Source organism: Chiloscyllium punctatum, chromosome 18, assembly GCF_047496795.1.
Source record: "Chiloscyllium punctatum isolate Juve2018m chromosome 18, sChiPun1.3, whole genome shotgun sequence".
Lineage (NCBI taxonomy): Eukaryota > Metazoa > Chordata > Chondrichthyes > Orectolobiformes > Hemiscylliidae > Chiloscyllium > Chiloscyllium punctatum.
In genome coordinates, this window is record NC_092756.1 from 64,843,833 (window position 1) to 64,861,174 (window position 17,342).

Consider the following 17,342-nt stretch of genomic DNA (forward strand, 5'->3'; position numbering starts at 1 on the left):
AATGAATACTTTGCTTCATTATTCAGTACTGAGAGGGAACTTGATGTTTGTGAGGACAGCGTGAAACAGGCTGATATGCTCAAACAGGTTGATGTTAAAAAGGAGGATGTACTGAAAGTTTTAAGGATAGCTAACTTCGCTGGGCCAGATGGTATATGCCTAAGGTTACTACAGGAAGAAAGGGAAGAAATTGCTGCACCTTTGATGATGATTTGTGTGTCCTCACTGTCCACTGGAGTATCGCCAAATCATTGTAGGGTGGCAAATTCCCTTGTTCAAGAAAAGGGATAGGGATAATCCTGGGAATTACAGACCAGTCAGTTTTACGTCTGTGGTGAGCAAATTATTGGAGAGGATTCTGAGAGACGGGATTTATGTTTAATTGGAAAACCATAGCTTGGTTAGAGATAGTCAGCATGGCTTTGTGAGGGGCAGGTCCTGTCTCACAAACCTTATTGAATTCTTTGAAGATGTGACAAACACATTGATGAAGGTAGAGCAGTGGATGGGGTGTATATGAATTTTAGCATTAGTAAGGTTCTCCATGGTAGGCTCATTCAGAAAGTAAGGAGGCATGGGATACTGGGAAACTTGGCTGTCCGGATACAGAATTGACTGACCCATAGAAGACAGAGGGTGGTAGTAGATGTAAAGTATTCAGCCTGGAGTTTGGTGACCAGTGGTGTTCCGCAGGGATCAGTTCTGGGACCTCTGCTCTTTGTAATTTTTATAAATGATGAGGAAGTGGAAGGGTGAATTAGTATGTTTGGCAGTGGCATGAAGATTGATGGAGTGGTGAACAGTGTGGAGGGCTGTTGTAGGTTGCAACAGGACATTGACAGGATATAGAACTGGGCTGATAAGTGTCAGATGGAGTTCAACCTGGAAAAATGTGAAGTGACTCATTTTGGAAGTTTGAATTTGAATGCAGATTACAAGGTTAAAGGCAGGATACTTGGCCGTGTGGAGGAATGGAGGGATTTTGGGGTATATGTCCGTAGGTCCCTCAAAGTTGTCACCAAAGTTGACAAGGTTGTTAAGAAGGTGTTTGGTTCATTAGTAGGGGAATTGAGTTGAAAAGCCACGAGGTTATGCTGCAGCTCTATAGAGTCCTGGTTAGACCACACTTGGAATATTGTGTTCAGTTCTGGTCACCACATTATAGGAAGGATGTGGAAACTTTAGGAAGGGTGCAGAGGACATTTACCAGGATGCTGCCTGGACTGGAGGGCATGTCTTATGAAGAAAGGTTGAGGGAGCTGAGGCATTTCTCACTGGAGTGAAGGAGGATAAGAGGTAACTTGCTAGAGGTGTACAAGATGATGAGAGGCATAGATGGAATGAATAGCCAGAGACTTTTTCCTTGGGTGGAAATGGCTATCATGAGGGGTCATAATTTTAAGGTGATTAGAGGAAGGTTCGGGGAGATGTCAGAGGTTGGTTCTTAACACAGACAGTGGTGAGTGTGTGGAATGCATTGGCAGCAGTGGGAGTAGAGTCAGATACATTAGGGACATTTAGAACATAGAACAATACAGCGTAGTACAGGCCCTTTGGCCCTCAATGTTGCACCAACCTGTGGAACCAATCTGAAGCCCATCTAACCTGCATATGCTCATCCCATGACCATTTAAATGCCCTTAAAGTAGGCAAGTCTACTACAGTTGCAGGAAGGGCATTCCACACCCCTACTATTCTCTGAGTAAAGAAACTACCTCAGTAGAGTCGGATAAATGGTTGGCACAACATCGAGGGCTGAAGGGCCTGTACTATGCTGTATTATAGTATGTTCTATGTTCTATGTTATCAGCACAGGTTCAATCCCCATACTGACTGAGAACACCATGAAGGTCCCACCTTCCCAACTTCACCGTTCCCTGAGGCACGGTGACCCTCAGGTTAAACTCACGGCCAGTTGTTTCTCACTAATGAGACAGCAGCCCTATGGTCCACTGGGATTTCAGGGACTTTACTGAAAGAATACATACCCAAGTCAGGATGGTGAGTGGCTTGGAAGGGAACATGCAGTCATGGTGTTCTCATGCATCTACTCCTTTTGGCTCTAGAAAGGTAATGGTCATTGATGTTGAAGATGACGTCTATGGAGCATTGGTGAGTCTCTGCAGTGTGTATTGTCAATGATACTTAATACTGCTACTGAATGCCGGTGGTAGATGGACTGAATATTTGTAGAAGTGGTGCCAATGAAACTGGCTACTTTGTCAGAGAAGAGAAAATGTTAGAGAAACTCAGCAGGCCTGGTGTAACTGCGAAGAGAGAAAGAGAATTAATATTTCTACTAGTCCAACATGACTCCTCATCAGCACTGTTCTGAAGAAAGGTTATATTGGACTCAGATGGTTAACTTTATGTTTCTCTCCACAGGTGCTGCCAGGTTTGCTGAATTTCTCCAGCACTTTCTGATTTAATTTCAGATTTCAAGTGTCTGCAACATTTTCCTTTTATATGGCTGCTTGGTCATGCTGAGATCCCATCTCTTGAGAGATCTTGGGGATATTTCCATCCAGGCAAGTGGGGAGTATTCCATCACACTCCTGACGTGTGCCTTGGAGATGGTGGAGGCGCTTTTGGAGCCATGAGGTACATCCCTCACTGCAGTGTTCCTGCCCCCTGACCTGCTCTTGTAGCCACATTGTAAATCCATTTCATTTTCACCTCAATGATAGCTCCCAGGTTGTTGATCGTAGGGGATTCAGCAACAGCAAAACCATTGAATGTCAAAAGGCGTTATTTTGGTGATCTCTTTTTGGAGGTGGTAATTGTTTCACATTTGTGTGGCACGGATGTTAATTGCCATTTGTCAGCCCAGGCCTGGAAGTTGCCAGGATCTTGCCGCAAAGCGACATGGAATGTTTCAGTATCTGAGGAGGGAAGCATGTTGCTGTACATTGTGCAAGTTCTGACTCATGACATTCTGACTGAGGGATGATCAGTTATACAGTCACTAAAGAACACAATCTTGAGGACCCCCTGCAGTCAGATGGTTGACCTCCAAGAACCACACCAATTGCTGTGGTATGGAGTCACATGTACACCAGATAAGTACAGCAGTTATGTTTCGTTTAAGGGATTAGCGATCCAGATGGGTTTTTACAATTGACAAGGATTTCACGGTCAACATGAGAGTCATAATTCCACATGTTTTAATTGACATCTGTCATTGGTAGGATTTGAGCTGGGTCTTTGATAATAGTTCGGCCGTTTCGGAATATGTTCCAGTTTGATGGCTGACCTCTGGACTGATTTAGAATCTAACTTGATATTTTTGTTCCAATTACAAAGTAAAGGTTAAAGTCTTGTTATTGATCATTGAGTTTCGGATTAATTTGTCTCTATTTGGTCCCTAGAAAATGGGAATACAGATAGATTAATTGAGGGTGGTCAACTCCATTATTTTGAATCCTGTCTGAATAATAGTGAGATCACCCAATCTGATTCGAATCGAGATTGGTTCATGTATTCACTTGGTACAAAGTTCAAAGGAACTATCAATGAGGAGAGTGAATTGTTTTCCCATGCAAAGGAAGGTGTTATGTAGAAAGGCAGGAACATTATTTACATGTGGGTGAGGTACATCCTGTGTGTGTGTGTGTGTGTTTGTATTTGTGCATGTGTATGAGAGAGAGAGAGAGATAGACAGAATCATGGAGATATACAGCATGGAAACAGACTGCCTTGGTTCAACTCATCCATACCGATCAGATATCTTAATTAATCTAATCCTATTTGCCAGCACGTGGCCCATCTCTCTCTCAATCCTTCCTATTCATTTATCCATTCAGACATCTTTTAAGTGCTGTAATTGTACCGGCCTCCACCACTTTCTCTGACAGCTCATTCCATACACGTACCACCCTTTCATGAAAAAGTTGTTCCTTAGGTCCCTTTTAAATCTCTTCCCTCTCACCTGAAACCTGTGCCCTCTGGTTTCCACCCCAGGGAAAAACAAAAAACCCTATCTATTTACCCTATCCATGCCCATCGGGATTTTATCAGGTTACCCCTCAACCTCCAACACTCTTAGGAAAACAGTCCCAGCCCATTCAGCTCAAACCCTGCAACTCTGGAACACCCTTGGACATCTTTTCTGAAACCTTTCAAGTTTCACAACATCATTCCAAAAAGAGGGAGACCAGAATGTGCGTAAAATACCTGACATTCTTCTACATCATGAGTATTTTGTTAACAACACTATCTTTCGGTTACTCCGAAAGGATTTTAGAATGTGTTTATCTGAAAAATTGGAATTCAGAAACCAGGGTTCAGGGAACACATTTTCCCCATCTCAGTAAAGATGGGAACAGTATTGGGAAGAAAAACTGCAAAAAAACCCCCTCTCTCTCAGTTTCTGATGTGCATATTTATATATGATGTGAGCAGGTATTGAGGAGCTTAAAAGTGGACAAACCTGAAGGGCTGGAGGAGTTGTAACCAAGGAGATGAGAGAGGAAATTACAGGGACTTTGACCCAAACATTTAATTTCTCCCCGGCCACAGGGGAAGTGCCAGGGTACTGGAGGACAGCTGATGTATTTCCACTTTTCAAGAAGGGTGGTAATGATAGACCAGGAATAACAGACCGGTGAGTGTCCCATCGGTGTCAGGGAAACTGTTGGAGAAAATTCTGAAATAAAGAATTAATCTCCATTTTGAGAGGCAAGACTTGATCATGAAATAAAAATTGAAAGAACTGTGCACGCTGCAAATCAAAAACAAAAACATTTGCTGGAAAAGCTCAGCAGGTCTGCAGCATCTTTGGAGAGAAATCAGAGTTAATGTTTTGGGTTGAGTGGCCCTTCCTCAGACCTGACGGTAGTTGGGAAAATGTCAACCTTTTGTGCCAATGAAAGATGGAGGCAGAATAAGATGCTCCAGCCAGAACTCTATTCCTCCAACCTGGTCTTTTTCCAATCTTAGCTTTTTTTTTCTCTCTCTCTTTTTGTTTCCTCCTTTTTTTCCAACTAACAACTTCAATTTACCAGGAGCAGAATGAAGGAGCTGGTGAGAACTGAGGGTAAATCCGAAAGCCATGGGGAAACAGTCCCAGTACAGAGGCCAGCAAGGGGAATTGAGTCCCAGTACGGAGGCCAGTGAGGGGTATAGAGTCCCAGTGAGGAGAATCCAGTCCCAGTGCGGAGGCCAGTGAGGAGAATCCAGTCCCAGTGCGGAGGCCAGTGAGGGGAGTCGAGTCCCAGTGCGGAGGCCAGTGAGGGGAGTCGAGTCCCAGTGAGGAGAGCAGTGAGGAGAAACGAGTCCCAGAGAAAACGTACCCTGGAGCAGGTGAGAGCAGGTACGGAGTTGAGTGGAGACTTGGAGCGGAGTGGGCTCGGATGTGGGCGGTCAGACCATGTGTGGTAGCCTCTGCACTGTACAGTAGTACAGTGGCTACAGTAATGTAATGGTTATGTGTAATTTGTTTATAGCACGATAACAACTACCCTTTTACTGTGTCTGATTTCTGTAAAGTAATGGAACTACTTTTTAATTCCTCTTTTTGTCTCTAAGAATTGTACCTCGATACTAATACCTAAGATGGAGCCATAAGAGGCAACATTGTAAAACTTTTCATTGTACTCCAGTAGTTTTGTACTTGAGTGCCTGTGAGAATACATGGTATTCTAATTCTAAAAGATAAGGTGGGGGGAGGGTGTAAGGAGGAAACGAGAGATCGGGATAGAGCTCAAAGAGAGAGAAGGACAGTTGGAGACAAAACAGTGGATAGTATTCTGGCTGGGAGGGTGAATATCTGTTAATGGAGACTGTTACTGGCTAACAACGGGTTGTGTATAATAGCAGATTCTGTGACAACAAAGTTCAGACTGTGTTGCTGGAAAAGCATGCAGGTAAGGCAGCATCCAAGGAGCAGGAAAATCAATATTTCGGGCCATTCCTGATGAAGGGCTCTGGCCAGAAACATCGATTTTCCTGCTTCTAGGAAGCTGCCTGACTTGCTGTGCTTTTCCAGCAACAGACTCTCAACTCTGAACTCAAGCATCTGCAGACGTCAGTGTCTCCTGGTGTTGGAGTAAGGCCATGGGAGAGTTTAAGCCCTAAAGTTATTGAACTCAATATTGGGTCCTGAAGGCTGTAGGGTCCCCAAGTGGAAAATGAGGTGATGAGCTTCACTGGAGCTCTGCAGCAAACCTGAGACTGAGATGGTGACCAGGGAACATGGGGATGTGTTAAAGTGGCAGGCAACTGGAAGCTCAGGGTCTTTGTCATGAACAAAGATGTTCTGCAAAGCACTCACCCAGTTTATGCTTCATTTCCCCAGTGTAGAGGAGGGCACATTGTGAGCAGCGAATGCAGTCGTCTAGATTGTGTGAAGGGCAGGTAAAGCACTGCTTCACCTGGAAGATGTGTTTGGGCCCTTGCACTGGTGAGGGGGTGGGGGGGGGGGGGGGGGAGGTGGGCAGCTGTTACACCTTCAGTAGTTACAGGGGAAGGTGGGGTGAGGCTGGTGGAGAATGGGATTTGGGAATGAAAGAAGAGTGGATGAGGGTTTTCCTGGAGGGAACGGTCTCTGTGGAAGGCTGACAAGGGATGGGAGGGGATTATGTGTCTGGTGGTGGCATCGCGCTGGAGATGGTGGCTAATGATCCTCTGGATCATCATTGGGGAAGGTGGGACCTCTTCAAAACAGGATGGTCTCCACCTGAACCTGAGGGGCACCAGTATCCTTGGGGGAGGTTTGCTAGTGCTCTTTGGGAGGGTTTAAACTAACTCTGCAGGGGCATGGGAACCTGGACTGTAGCTTAAGGGTACAGGACCTTGAGTGTAGGGAGGTTAGGAACAAGGCATCGATCTCGAAGGAGGGTGCCGGTAAACAGGATGGTGGCTTGAAGTGTGTATACTTCAATGCCAGAAGGATAAGAAATAAGGTAGGTGAACTTGCAGCATGGGTTAGTACCTGGGACTTTGATGTTGTGGCCATTACAGAGACGTGGGTGGAACAGGGACAGGAATGGCTATTGCAGGTTCCAGGGTTTAAATGTTTTAGTAGGGTCAGAGGTGGGGGTAAAAGAGGGGGAGGTGTGGCATTGCTTGTCAAGGATAGTATTACAGTGGTGGAAAGGACGATGGAGGAAGACTTGCCAACTGAGGTTAGAAATAGGAAAGGTGAGGTCACCCTGTTAGGAGTTTTCGACAGGCCTCCTCATAGTCCGAGAGACGTAGAGGAAAGTATTGCAAGGATGATTCAGGAGAAGAGTGAAAGTAGTAGGGTGGTTGTTATGGGGGACTTTAACTTCCCAGATATTGACTGGGAAAGCTATAGCTCGAGTTCGTTAGATGGGTCGGTGTTTGTCCAATGTGTGCAGGAGGGGTTCCTGACACAATATGTAGACAGGCCAACAAGAGGTGAGGCCATACTGGATTTGGTTCTGGGTAATGAACCAGGCCAGGTGTTAGACTTGGAGGTAGGTGAGCACTTTGGGGACAGTGACCACAACTCGGTGACTTTTACTCTAGTGATGGAGAGGGATATGTGTGCACTGCAGGGCAGGAGTTATAGCTGGGGGCAGGGAAATTATGATGCGGTGAGGCATGACTTAGGATGTGTGGATTGGAAAAATAGGCTTCAAGGGAAGGACACAAATGATATGTGGGCTTGTTCAAGGAGCAGCTATTGGGAGTCCTTGATAAGTATGTACCAGTCAGGCAGGGAGGAAAGAGTCTTGTGAGGGAGCCATGGTTTAATAAGGAATTGGAATCCCTTGTAAAAGGGAAGAGGGCGGCCTATGTAAAGATGAGGCGTGAAGGTTCAGTTGGGGCGGTTGAGAGTTATAAGGTAGCCAGGAAGGATCTAAAGAGAGAGCTAAGAGCAGCGAGAAGGGGACATGAAAAGTCCTTGGTTGGTAGGATTAGGGAAAACCCTAAGGCTTTCTATAGGTATGTTAGGAATAAAAGGATGGCTAGGGTACGTATTGGTCCAGTTAAGGATAGTAGTGAGAAGTTGTGCATGGAGGCAGAGGAGATTGGAGAGACACTAAATCAATACTTTTCATCAGTATTCACTCAGGAACAGGACATTGTTGCTGATGTGAATATTGAGTCACAAGTGATTAGAATGGATGGCTTTGAGGTATGTAGGGAAGAGGTCCGGGTAATACTGGAAAGGGTGAAAATAGATAAGTCCCCTGGGACTGATGGCATTTATCCTAGGATCCTATGGGAAGCTAGGGAGGAGATAGCGGAGCCATTGGCCTTGATTTTTATGTCGTCGTTGTCGACAGGAATAGTGGCAGAAGACTGGAGGGTAGCGAATGTGGTCCCCTTGTTCAAGAAGGGGAATAGGGCCAGCCCTACTAACTATAGGCCAGTGAATCTCACTTCTGTTGTGGGCAAAGTCTTAGAGAGACCTGTAAGGGATAGGATTTATGAACATCTGGATAGGAATAATGTGATCAAGTATAGTCAGCATGGTTTTGTGAAGGGCAGGTCATGCCTCACAAACCTTATTGAATTCTTTGAGAAGGTGACTAAGGAGGTGGACGAGGGGAAAGCGGTAGATGTGGTGTATATGGATTTTAGCAAGGCATTCGATAAGGTACCCCATGGTAGGCTACTGCAAAAATTACGGAGGTATGGCATTGAGGGTGCATTAGAGGTTTGGATTAGGAATTGGCTGGCTGGAAGGAGACAGAGGGTAGTAGTTGATGGTAAAGGTTCATCTTGGAGTGCAGTTACTAGTGGTGTTCCACAAGGATCTGTTTTGGGACCATTGCTGTTTGTCATTTTTACAAATGACCTGGAGGAGGGGCTTGTCGGTTGGGTGAGCAAGTTTGCGGATGATACGAAAGTCGGTGGAGTGGTGGACAGCGAAGATGGATGTGGCAGGTTACAGCGGGATATAGATAAGTTGCAGAGCTGGGCAGAAAGGTGGCAAATGGAGTTCAATGTAGCTAAGTGTGAAGTCATTCACTTTGGTAGGAGTAATAAGATGACAGATTACTGGGCTAATTGTAGGCTACTTGGCAGTGTGGATGAGCAGAGGGATCTTGGTGTCCATGTACACAGATCTCTGAACGTTGACACCCAGGTAAATAGTGCTGTGAAGAAGTCATATGGCGTACTGGGCTTTATTGGTAGAGGAATTGAGTTCCGGAGTCCTGAGGTCATGTTGCAGTTGTATAAGACTCTGGTGCGGCCTTATCTGGAGTATTGTGTGCAGTTTTGATCGCCATATTATAGGAAGGATGTGGAGGCATTGGAACGAGTGCAGAGGAGGTTTACCAGGATGTTGCCTGGCATGGTAGGAAGATCGTATGACGAAAGGCTGAGGCACTTGGGGCTGTTCTCATTGGAGAAAAGAAGGTTTAGGGGCGATTTGATAGAGGTGTACAAGATGATTAGCGGTTTAGATAGGGTTGACAGTGAGGACCTTTTTCCGCGTTTGGAGTCAGCTGTTACTAGAGGACACAGCTTTAAATTAAGGGGAGGTTGGTATAGGGCAGATGTTAGGGGTAGATTCTTTTCTCAGAAGGTTGTGAGTTCATGGAATGCCCTGCCAGTATCAGTGGTGGACTCTCCCTCTTTATGGTCATTCAAGCGGGCATTGGATAAGCATATGGAGGTTATTGGGCTATTGTAGGTTAGGTAGGCTTCGGTCGGCGCAACATCGAGGGCTGAAGGGCCTGTACTGCGCTGTATTTTTCTATGTTCTATGTTCTATGGATGTGGTTGTGGTTGCTGGTGGGATGATAGGTAAGGACAACGAGAACCCTATCCCTGGTGTGGAAGGGAAGAGAAGAGGGAATGACTGAATTGTAGGAGATAGGTGGACCTGGCTGAGGGCCATGTCAACAACGGAGCTGGGGAACTCTCCATTAAGGAGGAAGGTGGACATTTTGGAGTCTCCCTTATCAAAGTTGGCATCATTGGAACTGATGCGATGGAAATGGAGGAAGTTGGAGAATGGAATATAGATTTTGCAGGATGCAGGGTGTGAGGATGTGTAGTCCAGGTGACTGTGAGAGACAGTGGACATTGGTGGCCAGTCTATCCCAAGAAATAGAAACAGAGATGTCAAGGAAGGGAAGCGTGAACTCAGAGAGTCAGGGTGATTGTGTGTGTGTGTGTGTGTGTGTGTGTGTGCGCGCGTGCGCTTGTGTCTGTGTGTGTCTATGCGTGTGGTGCGTGTGTGTGTGTGTGTGTTGTGGGGGAGGGATAGGGCAGGAGGAAACTTGGAATGATAAGATTGCAGATGACACAAATATTGATCAGGTTGTTGACAGTGAGTAAGAAAGTCTTAGGATACAATAGAAATAGAAAGATTGGTCCGATGGGCAGATCAATGATGGACAAAATGTAACTGATAAACGAGAGGTGATGTGCTCTGGCAGAAGTTACAAGACAAGACAGTGCTCAATGAATGGGAGAATACGAGGAAGCTCAGGGGAACAGAAAGGTCTTGAGGTGCTTGCTAACAGATCCCAGTTAATAAGACAAATAGGATACATGCCTTTACCCATTGAGGCAGAGATTATCAGAGCAGGGAGGGTCCTGCTGGAGCTCTACAGCCATTTGGATAGGCCACAGTTGGAGTATTGTGTGCAGTTCAGGTCACTGCACCAGGGGATGTGATTGCACTGGAGGGAGGGTAAAGGACATTCACCAGCACATGGCTTGGGCTGTAGCTGTGAAGACGGAGATTGGATCAGCTCGGGCTGCTTTCTTTAGAGCAGCAATCGAGATATTTAAGACCAAGGAAGATGTGGACAGAATGAGTAGAAAGCAGTTTCCCCCCTTAATCGGACGGCAAATAACAAGGTGACATAAATTTAAGCTGAAAAGCAAAGGGTTTAGAGGGGACACACCACCCACAGGATGGGAGGAGCCTGCAATGCACTGTCCAGGAGGGTAATTGAGGAAGAACTCCTCAAAATCTTTACAAAAGACTTGGCTCACGCCCCAGCTCCCCGCGAACCAAATACCCAGCACCTTCAGGTGGTCAGCCCTGACGGTGAAGGGGATCGAGAATTGGTCGGCCCAGTTCCCTGAAGAGCATGGCGGATCTGAGCAGAAAACGGCGACATCATCCATGTACAGAGAGGCTTTAACTTGTAGGCCCCTGCTGCCAGGAATAGTCACCCCTCTCAGGCTCGCATCCTTCCTGATGGACTCGGCAAATGGCTCTAAGCAGCACACAAACAAGGCACGAGAGAGGGCATCCCTGCCTGACTCCAGATCTGACTGGGAAGCTATCTGATTCCCACCCATTGATTGAGACTGCCCTGACAATGTTGGGGTAGAGCAGTCTGATCCAATTGCAGATTCCCTCCCCAAAGCCCATTTTGGAGAGAACATCTCTCATATATGTTTGTGATATCCTGTCAAAGGCTTTCTCCTGGTCCAGGCTGATGAGGCAGGTGTCCAATCCTCTGTCCTGCACGTAGGCGATCGCATCCCTGAGGAGTGCGAGACTCTCAGAGATCTTCTGCCTGGTACAGCACATGTTTGGTCAGGGTGGATCAGTCCCAGAGGAGACCTCACCCGGTTGGCAATGACCTTTGACAAGACTTTGTAATCCACATTTAATAGTGAGATTGGTCTCCAATTTCTGAGTTCCTCTCTCCCCCTTCTGCTTGTAGATGAGGGTGATGATGCCTTTCCTTATGGATTCACTCATGGTACCTGCCCGAAGCAGACTGTCATACACCTCCAGCAGGTCCTGGCCAATCAAGTCCCACACAGCAGAATAGAGCTCAACCGGTAAGCCGTCACTTCCGGAAGTTTTAATTCTTTTCGAAGGACTTGAGGGCCTTGGTCAGCTCATCCAGAGATAGCGGCTGGTCCAGTCTCTCCCGTGTTCTGTCGTCTAAGACCTCCGTGATAGAGGACAGGAACAACTGGGAGGCCACGCTGTTGGTTGGCTTTGAATCATACAGACTGGCATAGAAAGATTTGGTGATCCTCATGATGTCAGCCTGAGATGACGTTACCGAGCCATCTTCTTCCTTCAGGCTGCTGAGCACGGAGCTCTCTTTGTGCACCTTCTGGAAGAAAAAATGTGAGCACATCTCTTCCTGCTCCATGGAACAGACCCTCGACCGGAAGATTATCTTGGAGGCCTCCGAGGCAAAGAGTGAGGCTTGCTGGCCCTTCACCTCCTCGAGGTCCTCCATGACATCGACCCCCATCGTCTGTAGCAGGAGCAGGTTCTGCATACTTTCCTGGAGCTGGGACAGTTTTCCCCACCTCTCTCTCGCCTTCTGAATGCCTTTGAGGATGAAGAACCTCTTGATGTTCCCTTTTACTGTTTCCCACCAGTCTGCTGGGGACTCAAGGAGGGGCTTCATGGTTCTCCAACCTCTGTAATCCCTCTTGAGCTCCTCAATGTTTCTCAGGGTCAATAGCTTCCATGTTCCCTTACCAGCCCGCTGCTCATCCTGTAGGTGACAGACGGCCAGCAGGAGGCAGTGGTCAGAGAAGAATGTCGGTGGATCTGACCGAGAGCATTTGGGACACAAACAGATAATCTATCCCTGAGCAGATAGACCTGTCTGCCAGTGACTGGGTGTATCTACGCTGTGCTCCATCTGCAGGGGTGCTGAAGATGTCGTGCAGCTTGGCATCTTTTACTGCGTCCATCAGGGCTCTGGACGTGGTGTCCAGTTTACTGTCCCCCCGCCGGATCGTCCATCTGCATCAATGATGCAGTTGAAAACTCCGGCTGAATACCAGCCTGGACGTAGCCAGTAACAGTGGAAGCTGCCGTAGTGAACGGCCAACCATTCACTCTTGCCCGCTGGGGCGTACACATTAATCAGTCTCAGGGGAGCATTCCTGTACATGACCTCAGTGATGAGGTGGTGCCCACCCACCACCTCCTTAACCTCAGACATGGTGAGGTTGCCCCCTCACAACAGGATATCCAGGCTGGAGGTGTGGCTACCATTGCTCCCGACCAAACTTACAGCCCATGGGCCCATAAGCTTGACCATCCCCCGAAGCTGCTGAGGTGTGGTATCCCACACACCTGATAATCGAGGTTCCCCTGTATTTCCCCAGGACACACACTGAGTCGAACATCAACTGTGCCTGGAGGATCATCAACTCGGTGAAAGACGCTTTTAGGGCGGTCCAAAACCTGTTGATCTTCCAGCTGCAGGAGTTGACCCCGACTGACTGTTGCAGACTGACACATTCCAAGGTCAAGGACTACGTGTTGAGGGATATGCTGAAACTTGGGGTAGCTGCTGCTAAGGTGTGGTGGAGAAAGACCACCATGTAACACATTTCTAACAGGTGAGTGTGACAGAGACAGAGGGTGGGTGTGGGGATGGTGGGGGCTCCTAGGCTGGGTCCTGCAGCTGGAAATCCCACTTAGTCCAGCTTTAACCCTCCCTGTTCCACAAAGCGTCATCAGACTGGACCCACAGATACTGCAAAGGTTGTGGGTCCTGACAACATTAGTCTCTAAAAATGGTCACATGCCTAGTTAAGGTGATCCAGTGCAGCTACAGTGCTGGCATGTACCCAAAGTGTGAAAACCTACTCAGGTATGTCCTGCGCACAAAAATGAAGTCAAATCTAATGCAACCAATTAATGACTAATCTGTCCATTCTCTAATGTGAAAATGTGAAGGAATGTCTCATTGCTGGGCCCCTTGCTGAGGTATTTGTATCATCGATAGTCACAGGTGAGGTGCCGGAAGACTGGAGGTTGGCTAACGTGGTGTCACTGTTTAAGAAGGGTGGTAAGGACAAGCCAGGGAACTACACACCAGTAAGACTGGCGTTGGTAGTGGGCATGTTGTTGGAGGGAATCCTGAGGGACAGGATGTGCACCTATTTGGAAAGGCAAGGACTGATTCGGGATAGTCAACATGGCATTGTGCGTGGGAAATCATATCTCACAAACTTGATTGAGTTTTCTGAAGAAGTAACAAAGAAGATTGATGAGGGCAGAGCAGTAGACGTGATCTATATGGACTTCTGTAAGGCGTTCAACAAGACTCCCCATGGGAGACTGGTTAGCAAGGTTAGATCTCATGGAATACAGAAGAGTAGCCATTTGAATACAGAACTGGTTCAAAGGTAGATGACAGAGGGTGGTGGTGGAGGGTTGTTTTTAGACTGGAGGCCTGTGACCAATGGGAGTGCCGCAAAGATACGTACTGGGTGCACTACTTTTCATCATTTATATAAATGATTTGGATGTGAGTGTAACAGATACAGTTAGTAAGTTTGCAGATGACACCAAAATTGGAGGTGTAGTGGACAACGAAGAAGGTTACCTCAGATTACAACGCGATCTTGATTAGATGGGCCATTGGCTGAGAAGTGGCAGATGGAGTTTAATTCAGATAAATGTGACATGCTGCATTTTGGGAAAACAAATCTTAGCAAAACTTATACACTTAATGGTGAGGTCCTAGGGAGTGTTGCTGAACAAAGAGACTTTGAAGTGCAGGTTCATAGCTCCTTGAAAGTGGAGTCGCAGGTAGATAGAATAGTGAAGGCTTCCTTTACTAGTATGCTTTCCTTTACTGGTCAGAGCATGGAGTACAGGAGTTGGGAGGTCATGTTGTGGCTGTAACATTGGTTAGGCCACTGTTGGAATATTGTGTGCAGTTCTGGTCTCCTTCCTATCGGAAAGATGTTGTGAAACTTGAAAGGGTTCAGAAAATATTGACAAGGATGTTGCCAGGGTTGGAGGATTTGAGCAATAGGGAGAGGCTGAACAGGCTGGGGCTGTTTTCCCTGGAGCATCGGAGGCTGAGGGGTGACCTTATAGAGGTTTATAAAATCGTGAGGGGCATGGATAGGATAAATAGACAAAGTCTTTTCCCTGGGGTTGGGAGAGCCCAGAACTAGAGGGCATAGGTTTAGGGTGAGAGGGGAAAGATATAAAAGAGACCTAAGGGGCAAATCTTTCACTCAGAGGGTGGTACATGTATGGAATGAGCTGCCAGAGGCTCGCACAATTGCAACATTTAAAAGGCATCTGAATGGGTATATGAATAGGAAGGGTTTGGAGAGTTATGGGCCAGGTGCTGGCAGGTGAGACTAGATTGGATTGGGATATCTGGTTGGCATGGACAAGTTGGACCAAAGGGTCTGTTTCCCTGCTGTACATCTCTATGACTATGACTCTTATAAATCAATATCTGGTCAGCAACAGTCTGCACACTGCCATCCAGTTTGGGTTCTGCCACTGGCACTCTGCTGGTTACAGTCTTGCTTCCAAGAAGTTGAGCTCCAGAGAAGGGAGAGTGACTACTCTCAACATCAAGGCACCAAATAGCCGAGTGTGACATTAGGAACCCAAGCAAAACCAAAGTCAATGGGAGGCCAGAGAAAATTCTCTGCTGGGTACAGTGATAACCAACAAGGAAGATGGTTGTCATCATTTATATCAGTAATCTCAGCTCCAGGAAATCCCTGCAAGGGCTTCTCAGGGAATGTCCTTGATCCAACCATTTTCAGCTGCTTTATCAATGAAAACATAACATTCAAACTGTTTCTTATTTTCATAATGACAATTATCTGAGAACTCCAGTGTGGAATGGGAAAGTGATCCTCAGATTCTCTGAATTCTTGAAACATTCCCTTTGTTACTTTCCAATCTGTATTTCAACCTCGATTCCTGTACAGGGATTCTTTTAATACTCCCTGATCCCACTGGGAATCTCCAATCATCAGAGAAGATGTTGCACATACACAGCAGGTCTTGCAGCTTTTGTCAAGATGGGGAGGGAGGATTGTGTTGTGTTGAATTGTCTTGCTGCTCTGAAAGGTTGGAAACACTTCTACACGATAAAATGTTATGGCACAGAAATAGGCTATTTGGCCCATCTTGTCCATGCTGATGCAAAGACACCAAGATGCCCTTTCTAATCCTAACTTCCCTCACACAGCTGACAGCTGAAGCAGACCCAGGTAATTTTTCAAAGAGTTTATGGTCTCTGCCTTCACCACCAAGTCAGGAAACAAACTCCAGGCATCCACCACCATAAAAAGGGTTTTCTTCTAATCCTGCTGCTACTCAGCTTGACTCTGTGACCCCTGGTATTTGACCTCTCTGCCAAGTGAAACAAGTTCCTCCTGTCTACTCTACCTCTACCCCATCTCTACCCCTCACAATGTTGTATACCTCAATCAGGTCACCCTCTGTCCTCGCTGTTCCAAAGGAAACAACCCAATTTATCCAATCTCTCCTGTAGCTCCAATTCTCCAGCCCTGGTAAATCTTCTCTGCGCTTTCACCTTTTCTGTAATGTGGTGACTAGAATGCACATATTACTCCAATTATGGCCTCAAATATGTCTTATACCATTTCCATCATTTTTCCGTGTTTTTGTGTTCTACTTCCCTGCCAATGAAGGACAACATTCCGTTAACCTTCTTCACAACCATATCTACCTGCACAGCTGTACCGGATCTGTGGACTGGCACTTCAAGATCTCTCACTTCATCGACTCTCCCACCCTGCCTCAGTATATTCCCCCCCACTAAATGCATTACCTCACATTTATCAGAGTTGAACTCCGTCTGCCACTTTCCTGCCTGTTCCACCAATCCACCTAAATCATTTTGGAGCTTACAACTATCCTCAACACTATCCACTGCATGGGCAGTTTTGGCATAATTGTAAATTTTCCAATTGAGACTCCCATGTTCAATTCCAAATCATTAATGTACGAAGCAAACTGCAGGGGTCTCAACACTGAGCTCGACGGAACACCACTTGAAACAGCTGAAATAGCATTCCATTCACAAACTCTTTGTTTCCTGTTACTAAGCCAACTTTGGATCCAAATTGACACATTACCCCTGAATCCTACGGACTTCACTGCTTTGAACAGTCTGCTTGTCAATTCTTTTTAATTTTAAAAATATACTTCATTCATAAAATATCTTTTAAAATGTACATGGACACTAAAACAGCACCTTGTCTACATGAATTTTAGTAAGACATTTGACAATATGAATGTGAGGCTGTATGAATGAATGTCTGTGACTGTATTAATGAGTGTGTGCAAATGCATTGTGTTTGTGATTGTATTTGTATGTGTGTGGGTGTTTATCAGTGACTGCTGTATTTGTACATGGGTGGAGCTGTAAGGAGTATGAAAGATTGTAATTATAAGTGAGAGATGAATTATGAGGCGGTGTGAAAGCATTTACCAACAAGATGCAATTATGTGACTGTATTTGAATGTGTTGCAGTATTAACATGATATGTTCTGCATTAGCGAAGGTGTGCAACAATTAACGAGTGACAGTACTTATGATTATTTACAAATGTGTGACTGTATTTGATTGTTTGACTGTATTAATATAGTGTGACTACTGATGAGTGTGCTTGAATGTATT